Here is a 7,443-nt window from a genome sequence, read left to right on the forward strand (position 1 = left end):
GACACTGAGCATTGTCGTGCGACGCGAACAGATCCACTGTCGCTCTGCCGTATATTTCCCAGATTTGTTCGACCACTTCCTTGTTCAATTTCCACTCCCCGTAAAGTGGATTGCCTCTGGACAGCAGATCCGCACCCCGGTTCATGACACCCTGTACGTGCGTCGCTCTCAGGGATGAAAGATTGGCATTGCTCCACAAAATCAGTTTGCGTGCCAGCATGTGTAAGGGAAGTGATCTGAGGCCTCCCTGTCGATTTATATACGCCACAACTGTAGTGTTGTCCGTTCTCATGAGAACATGATGCCCTTTCAGAAAAGGGAGAAAATGCTTCACTGTCAGAAACACGGCCAGCATTTCCAGATAGTTTATGTGAAGATTGATCAGATGATGACCCCATCTTCCATTCACTATCCTGCCCTCGTAGATGCCCCCCCATCCGTACAGCGACGCGTCCGTCGTTATGACTTTTCTGGCCTGAACCACGCCCATGGGTACCCCTTGAACCAGAAAGGTTGGGTGTCTCCACTGACGCAGTGCAAAGACTGCCTCTGACGTCACTCTCACTCTCCTTCGGCAGTGCCTTAATGGGTCCAGTCTCTACCCACGCTACCCAGCGCTGAAATTCTCTCATGAATAGTCTGCCTAAGGGAATAACTATTAGGGCTGAGGCCATCAGTCCCAATAATCTGAGGCATGTGCGGAAAGAGACATTTTTCCCCCTCTGAAATTCATTCAGGCATCGGGTGAATTTTACCACCCTGTCCCGTGACAGTCGCGCTCTGAAGGTCACCGAGTCCAGTGACAGCCCCAGATACGTTATGGACTGTGCGGGAATCAGAACACTTTTTTCGGTGTTTAGTTTTAAGCCCAGTTTCTGTATGTGTTCCAGAAGCATGGTTGTGTGATATCTCACTTCCTGTTCTGACTGAGCTGTCACCAGCCAGTCGTCTATGTAAGTAGCGAGACGGATGCCTTTTTCCCTGAGCGGGGTCAGGGCCGCTTCTGTACATTTTATAAATACTCTTGGACTCAGAGACATGCCAAATGGGAGAACCAGGTATTCGTATGTCACTCCGAGGAAAGCAAACCTCAGGAATTTCCTGTGGGGTGGGTATATCTTTGTGAAAATATGCGTCTTTCAGGTCGATCGATGTAAACCAATCGCCTGGGCGCACCAGTTTCAGGAGTGTAGAATGAGTGAGCATTCTGAACTTGTACTTTCTTAAGTATTTGTTCAGTGCACGTAGATCTAATATGGGACGAAGGGCACGAGTCCCTTTCTTTGGGACTAGAAAGTACCTCGAGTAAAACCCACTGTGGCTTTTCTCGGGTGGTACCACTCTTATCGCCCTTTTGTTCAGTAGTGAATAAATTTCGTCCTGAAGAACATGTTTTAATTCTTCCCGCACATGAGAATGAATTATCCCTTTGAAGTGCGGGGGGGAAGTGGCAAACTGCAGTCTGTACCCGAATTGTATTGTCTTTAATACCCAGCGGGACTGTGTGCACTCTCGCCAGTTGTTTATTTGCAGCGTTCTGGTGCCATCGTGTGGCTGAGTCATAAATGAGTTCGTGGTCTGTACTGCGCATGCGTGGGCACTTAGCGCTTGGACAGAGTCTGTGTGGCTCATCACCTCTAAGGGATCGAAAGCTCCCTGAGGTGATGTTATAATGTGTTCTGTTAACATGTTTTGCCACATTTTTTGGGGCATTGTGTTTTGCAACATTCTCTGGGGGTACAGTGAAAACTTTATTGAATTTTGTACATGAAAAGTGCTTGTGACTAGTGGGTTGGTGTGCACCACTGCACCGTTTCTTTTCTTTTTCACCACTCTGCTTCCCCTGGCCCAACCGGGCGCTGTTTTCCCCACAGAACATCTGTGAACAGTGGAACTCGTGATTTGACGAACGCTGAACATGTGAGGGTCGGGAGTTAGCGAACTGGGGGGCTGTTGACTCCCTTCCCTGGTGAAGACCCTGTCAAACCGTCTTCTTCTTCCTCCTCGCTCCCTGAAGATGGGGATGAGGATGAGGATGAGGTTGAGGGGCTGACTGGACCGTCTGAGCTGCTGCAGGCGGATAGTTCTTCCTAGGCCAGGCAGTTCTCTGTTCCTGTGCTCCGCTCTGACCCGCTGCATTCACGTTAGGTCTCTGCCGTTTCGGAATGCGAAAGTTGGGGGGTGGGCGGGCCGTGACCTGTGCGAAGGTCTGTCGGGGTGGCGGAGGTGGTGCAGTCTGCGTCTTTCTCGGCATACAGAGCTGCAGGGCCTCATCATCCCTCTTTTTCTCTTCGCATCTCTTTTGCATCAGTGTCAAAGCTGAGCCGAAAATGCCATCTGCAACTACCGGTGCGTCTAGGATGGCTTCTTTTTCCCTGTAAGAGAGATTAGCAAAATTAAGCCATCGAGCTCTCTCCTGGATAACCATTGTGGCCATGGCTTTCCCGGCGGCTTGAACCGCGCATCTCTGAAGACGCAGAGAGAGATCCGTTACAACACAGATCTCTTCCCAGTGTGTCTGACCTGGCATGGTAGTCACTTCGTCCTGCAGCTCCGCTTGGTATGCGGTCAGCAGAGAGATCGCGTTCATAGCCCTTACAGAGAGCGCGACTGCTTTGTAAGCACGTTCAGTCATGCTTGACTGGAAACGGTCAGCTTTAGATGGCAGCGTCGGATTTGCAGCCGCCGTGCGCTTCGGTTGCAAGTGCGCGGCAACTAATGGCTCCATGGGGGGCATTCGGAGAAGGCCCTCCTTTTCCATCCCCTCTACATCTAGAACGGAGCCACCCTGCACGGGCATCTTGCTTGTGAACGGCTTGTCCTTCCACGTAACCGCTACCTCCTCCAGGAGCTCCGGGAAAACAGGAAGGAGCTGTCGTGCTGCCCGTTTTGCACTCGGTAGTCTCTTACCCTCATAGCGAGACTTTGCAGTCTCTGCTATCACGGTCGGCCACGGAATATTAAGTTTTCCCGCAGCGCGTTTGCACACGTCCTGCAGGTCAACACTGAGAAGCGGGGAGGATGGTGTCCTGTCCGCCTCTTCCGTGGATCCCGCCGCCACGAGGAGTTGTGCCGGGTGCGCAGGCCGAGGGAGGAATGGAGAATCTTCAAAGTCTTCCTCTTCGTCAGAGAGATTAATATCCGATTGCCCCTCTTCCTCGTATTCGACCGCATCCTCTTCCTCATCCGTGCTGAGCAGACTGGAAAGAGGCATGCACGCATCGAGCTGTTCACTCCAGGATAGAGCTGCCGTGGTGGGCAGTTCTACAGGAATGGATACCTGCGGAGTAGCAGCTGGTGCAGGGCTAGGAGTCATGAGGGGATCCTGGCCCGACAGGCTAGCTTGGCGTGCTAGCCTGCGACGAAGGCTCTTCGTGGTGAAGCGTGCGCAGTGTTCACACGTGCCGGGATTCTCGATCGCCAGTTGAGCATGTTTCAGCCCGAGACATGCAGAGCAGACCTGGTGTGTGTCCTTGCATGAGATCTTGTTCCCGCATGAACAGAGTCGCACAGAATCTCCCTCACTAGCCTGGATAGTCTGCATTGCTGCAGCCATCATAGTATCGAACAGTCCTTGCAATCGGCTGGAATGCAAATCGAAGGAGTCAGACGAAAAACGGCGTGGTTGCCAGTAATTCGTCCAAGAGTTCGTAGAAAGTTTCAAAGGCTTCTAGGCTTCTGGTGTGAAGCGAGAAGAGGTTTTTGAATGTCGTAATGACGTTGTGCTGCTCCTCTTATACGGAGGGGTGGGGTAGCCACTCCCAGACACAGCGTCATGTCTGCCAGCCAATTGGGGCTGGCGTAATGTAATAGGGCTTCTGAGGAATACGCGGAAGGGGCGTATCCCATAGTGAGACACCGAAACGTATGCTTGAAAGAGAACTTCCAGAGATCGCTGTAAAGTGCAGATAAAGATGTTTTGAAGACAATAAACATGATTGCAATGATATTTGATTTACCTGTGTTCTTCGAGCCATGTCAGGTATTTTCATAATAATAGATTATATGTATAATGTAATGCTAATCGAGATAGACTTTCAAATTGTGCAGAATACAATAAAATAATATAGTTTCTATCTGATTTTTTTATCTGAAGCCAAATCAGATTACAGAAAGTTATTTAAAACACTCGACTTGCGCTATAAAGTAAGTTTGGAGCACAAACATAGTTTTATTCTCATAAATTGTCGTGTATTGATGGTGTGCTAAGCTAACATGCTAGCTAGCTCTGAGCACCTGCTACCTAACTTCGGTGTAATTTTTATGATTTTTTCTAAATAAGAATGCTTACTGAAATGTTTCGTTTTTCAAAAAGGGCATTTGATACAGTTTCACTGTGAAGTGAGAACTTTTATAAAAGAAATGAGGGATTGAAACAGTGTGAATTGCTAGTCGTTAGTGATTATAATGCAGACAAAGGAAAAGCATATTAAGAGCAATAACCAGGCTGGAGAGGTGTGAATATGTGCAGGGGAGACTGAGACTGAATGGGGCTCGTTTTTGCATCACAAAACAATAGAGGCAATAGACTGAATAGATGCTTATAAGATGACAATAAACACCAGTCTAATCAAAATAAAGTCATATGACATGATCTTGAAAAACATTGAACTAAATACAGAGTTTTAGACTTATCATCTTCAGATTTTAAATATAACATGGCCAGACATGTGGCTTTAGCTGCAGTGCATTTCTAGATTGCTACAATGCCAACTTCAATTTTATTTTCATGAAGATGTTTCATAAAAATAAATGTATAATAACTTTACAAAACTTTGAAGCTATTTATAACTATTTTTTTTCATTATGACAATAATTAATTCTACATTTACAATAAACTTCCAGGTGTCAGCTTTCAAATGAGATCTTACTTGTGCTTTTAGTACAAAGGGTTCATGAACTGTATCTGTTTCAGTTTGGGAATGCCATATCTGGGGATTTTTCAAAAATGGGGTTGCAGCTTAACAGGTTAATTAAATCTGAGAGCTGGATCACTCCTCGATAGGCTTCTAAGGGACTGAAACTGGCCGGCCCAAAAGTTATGAAAGACATCGTTAAAATAGTCCGAGTGACGACAGTGGCTCAATCTTAAGTTTATCAAGCGACGAGAATACTTTTTGTGCGCAAAAAAACAAACAAAAATAACGACTTTATTCAACTATTCATTTCCTTCTCTGTGGGCCATGATATTTCACGTAGTGAAACTACGCAAAGCTTCTAGGTTCTACGTCACGCATCAACAGATGATCAGCATCGGCCAATAGTGAGCCTGCGTGTGACGTGCAACCTAGAAGCTTTGCGTAGTTTCACTACGTGAAATATCACGGCCCACAGAGAAGGAAATGAATAGTTGAATAAAGTTGTTATTTTTGTTTGTTTTTTTGCGCACAAAAAGTATTTTCGTCGCTTGATAAACTTAAGGTTGAGCCACTGTCGTCACTCGGACTATTTTAACGATGTCTTTCATAACTTTTGGGCCGGCCAGTTTCAGTCCCTTAAGAAGCCTATGGAGGAGTGATCCAGCTCTCAGATTTAATCAAAAATATCTTAATTTGTGTTCTATAGATGAACGAAAGTCTTACGGGGTTGGAACAACATGAGGGCGAGTAATTACTGACATAATTTTCATTTTGGTGTGAACTAACCCTTTAAGAGATAAGAACTTATGAGTCTGCGCCATCTAGAGTTTCATGACATAACTTTGTATTTATGTTTTACCTTTGCAGTTTAAATAAACCATACATCTCACATATTTCAACAGGGCATATGCTTTATTATTTATTATGAATTTCTTAAAAAATCAAACTCGACAACATTAGGGCAGATCCCTTCAGCACAGCTGGTGATGCTTTGAAGCGACACTTGAGTGATCAAGAATATTCCAATATACAAATGAGCTTTCCTTCCATTCCTCCACGCTCATTTTCTTTTCTTGCATTCTTTCCTCGCATCCTAATGAGGGTGGAGTTAGGACGCAGGGAAAGGAAGAGAGTAAAGGAAAAGAGGACAAATAAGAAATGAGAAGCACCCTAAGTGCGACAGCCAGGGCCACTTTCTCTCTGTTTCTCTCTCTCTTAGGAGACTTCGCTCTAATTGGACGCATGAAGGCTCACCAGTTGATTCGTCATCTGAAGACTGCCATCCTTTGAAATACACCACGGATGCTGGAGAGGGAGTGGGAATAGAGTTGGCGTTGTTGTGTTTCTCCACCACAGAGGATAGGGAACGGGTGCCATTTATTTTCGATTGTAAATACTGTGTAGTTAACTTAGGAAGTCCGCTGTTATTTATTTTCAAGTAGGTTATCTAGTGGTTGTGGGTTTGGCACCATCTTTTGTTAATTATTTTGGTTTTTCCCAATCCTGAAGTGATTGCCTTTAATCTGAGTGGTGTAAAGAAACAAGCACATGATAACGGCTGGTACAGACTTATTCGTTTATGTTTCCTCCCTGACCCTGGGTCGCAACACTGTGTTATCATTGCATGCATCAGTGTGCATCAAAATCTGAAGAAGAAAGCACGTCTACGCGATGACATTCATGGACCTGGCAACCGATACACTGGCTGCACAGTCTCAGCACAAGAACAGTGTGTGTGAGATTTATGGCAGTGGTGACTGATGAGGTACAACAGCCATCAGATTTTTCTTGTTCATCACTCACCGACAGCAGTGTTCTGGTGTCACGCCCCTCCTCTTATCCAACCTCTCCTGCCGTAAGTCAGCACTGCGCAGTGATAGGACGGCACGGCTGCTGATGATTCAAGGGAGAGGCAGAGGTTATACTTCCTAACCAATAAGAATCATTCTTATCAGATTCAACAGATCAACAGCTACCGACTGAAAATTGGAGATGCTACACATTTTCCATTAATCTGAATGTATCAGCATGAGCATAAACAACATCTGCTTTCCTCGCCACATTGTCACATTTAACTTGTCCACTGGTGCGATAATCTTTTAAATCTACTTTAGATTTTTATTTATTCAATTTTTTTGTACTTGTGAGAAGTACTATACAGACAAAATCAAATTGGAATTGATGTGTTCTATTTGTTTATCTGTTTTGATTTACCTTTTTTGAGAAAATGTGCGTGCATACATGTATATTAGCAATCATTCATTTAATTTGTGTTTATGCTTATATCATGTGCAAATATTAGATGGAAATGTGCATAAACGCTAATGATCCCTGACCCATATTTTAGGTAAAAAAAAAAAAAAAAAAAATCCATCAACTATGCTATGCAGAATGTATGATTGATGTGTGTCTATAGCAGCAGAGGTGTCAGTGCAGCAGTGAACGGGTTAAACGCTCAGCACAGCCAGTGCAATAATGCGAACTATTCCAGCGCCGTTCTGGGAGTTTATCGGAACAATTCCACTGCGATACACTGCGTTTAAAAACTGTAATGTAAGCCATTCAAACGCTCGTTTCTGTTTTG

Source organism: Rhinichthys klamathensis, unplaced genomic scaffold, assembly GCF_029890125.1.
Source record: "Rhinichthys klamathensis goyatoka isolate OS25496 unplaced genomic scaffold, OSU_Roscu_1.1 h1tg000380l_1, whole genome shotgun sequence".
Lineage (NCBI taxonomy): Eukaryota > Metazoa > Chordata > Actinopteri > Cypriniformes > Leuciscidae > Rhinichthys > Rhinichthys klamathensis.